This window comes from Corvus brachyrhynchos, unplaced genomic scaffold (assembly GCF_000691975.1).
Source record: "Corvus brachyrhynchos isolate BGI_N302 unplaced genomic scaffold, ASM69197v1 scaffold126, whole genome shotgun sequence".
In the NCBI taxonomy this organism is placed as follows: Eukaryota; Metazoa; Chordata; class Aves; order Passeriformes; family Corvidae; genus Corvus; species Corvus brachyrhynchos.
Genome location: NW_008239283.1, coordinates 44,840 through 47,033, shown reverse-complemented (window position 1 = coordinate 47,033; position 2,194 = coordinate 44,840). Strand labels below are relative to the sequence as shown.

Here is a 2,194-nt window from a genome sequence, read left to right as displayed (position 1 = left end):
AGGCAACCAACCTCCACCACCCAGAGCAAAACCTAAGCAGGTTTTTTTCAGCTGTGGAAGAGCCACTCAGGTTTGAATTTATTTCCAAATTGTTGATTGCTTCAAGATTTAGAGCACAAGTTTCTCTTCCACATCATTACAGGACAAGCAGCCCAGCATCATTTTTAAAGGCACACAGAATTTTTCATGGATTTTAGTGGCTTTAAAGGCAGAATAACTCTACTGCTGTATAACATCATCATCTGATGAGAAAGGCTGTTCTAAAAGCTCTGCCTCCATTCAGACATTCCCAATCCCACTCCTCCTGCTGATGTCCCATCCCTGGGTTGGGATAAACTTCCTGAGGATCTCCTGGGTTCCTTTGCCTGCCAATTTTCAGGGTCCCTCTTTAGAGTCAGCAGCACAAGGGGGTCCTGAGGCTGCCCAGCCTCAGGGGCTGCTGCTGTTCAAATCATTAAATACCCCTTAATTTAAGAGATTTAATAGAGCTCTGTCTGTACTTTGTTCACTTTGAACCCATCCCCTAAAAACGAGTGCTTAGGAGCACTATAAAATCAATAGCTGGCAATCTCTACATACAGGACTACCTAGAAAAGCACTGGAAATTTTTTAAGGCAGCTTCTTCAGGCAAAGGGAAGTGGCTGCAGGATTTAATTTGCTCTGCTTTGATTTCTTGTTTCTTTAAACTTTTGCCAGAGGTGATGGGGATGCCAAACGCACATTTTTTTGGTGTACTTTAAAATCCAAATAAATACAAATAACATATGCTTGGGTTTGGTGTTTCCCCTACAAATTTTTTTTTCCCCCTGTAGAAAAAGCAGTCAGTAGGAAAATAGGTATTTCCAGTCTGTCATGAGAGCAGCCACAACGAGGAATCAGCAAATCTCTCTTAAAGAATCACTTACAGAGGGATTGGGAGATGAAGAGACATTTGCCTGCACTTGAAGAGATTTGTAATCAGTGGTGTTCTTCTGTGCTGGATTGATGCTTCCAAAAGTACATTTGCTGGAGCGCCGGTGTTTAATGCTTCAGACTGAAAAAACAAACAGGAACGAGCAAAAACAGAGCAGAATGCTCAGATGATCAGCTTCCTTGTAAAGGTCCTCTTTGGCTCACTTGAATTCACTAAGTACTCAAATATAACTTCTAAGAAGCTTCATGACGGTGGTCTGAAGTTTGGCATTCATTCACTCCATGGGAAAATTAGATTATTTAAATACAACCTTCATGAAAACTGTCCAGGATACCTTAAAATCAATATTTGTAAAGCAGAATATTTAAAAACCAGCAGTTATAATTAGAGCATCAGTTCATTATATCTGCACGTACGGCTTAAATTCCTTAAATTCTTGGAATATTTTTAAGCATAGCCTGAAGTATTCAAAGTTTTTACACCACCAGAAATTTCTGCTTACTGGAAAGGAAATCAAATGTGGGTTTGATTAATTGGTGTAGTCACATATTAAAAACTTTTGCTTCTTATCCCATTAAAAGTAACACTAATGAGCAATGGCTGTGACCTTCAAGGGGAAAGCCACGTGTGCTTCAACCCCTCAATATTTACCACCCAAATTTAATCTTTATAATGGACACCTTAAAAGGAATCTGATAGGAAATACTAAGAGCTGCTCCAAAAGTAAAACACTTAAGGAAGATTTTGATTAATGCCTCGTGATTAATCAATTGATTAATACAGTTTTCAATACAGATGTGAGGACAGTGTCTACTTTAATCAACCCTCCTGAACACGGTGAAGACAAATGATGTATTTTTGAGTCGACTGAAAAAACAAAGCCCGTTTTAGCAGTTATGTAAATTACAAGTCAAGCCTTCCTTACAATGCCCAGATTTTCCCTTTTACAAAAACCTTACACACAGGAGCTGTTAATTAGGTAATTGTCATCCTTTTGGGAAGGAACTTGCTATGAACCTAAAAGTAGTCCCACTTTCAGCCAAATGAGTGCACTTCTTTAAAGAAATTGTTTTAGAATTGCACTGTAATCCATATTTAAAGTCCCTCTCCCTGATATTTCTTTATTCTGAGACTGTTTCTAATTTGTGATTATGCTTTCTACCATACTAAAACTGAAATCTTTATTCCAGTCAAAAATAATCACCCCGTAATTACTGTGACAAACTGCCCAAGCTGTATCATTGTGGCCATTCCGACTAATGATATTGTATTAGAATGCCG

At 38.5% G+C, this 2,194-nt stretch overlaps 1 long non-coding RNA gene across 1 annotated transcript in view; it reads right to left on the bottom strand.

Annotated features, from left to right (window-relative positions):
- Positions 1 to 6: 6 nt before the first annotated feature.
- Positions 7 to 2,194, bottom strand: part of LOC108448166 — a 29,335-nt gene continuing 27,147 nt past the window's right edge. Inside the window, exon 8 of the long non-coding RNA XR_001863962.1 lies at positions 7 to 1,247. This is a non-coding gene — a long non-coding RNA (uncharacterized LOC108448166). The remainder of the gene's footprint in view (positions 1,248 to 2,194) is intronic.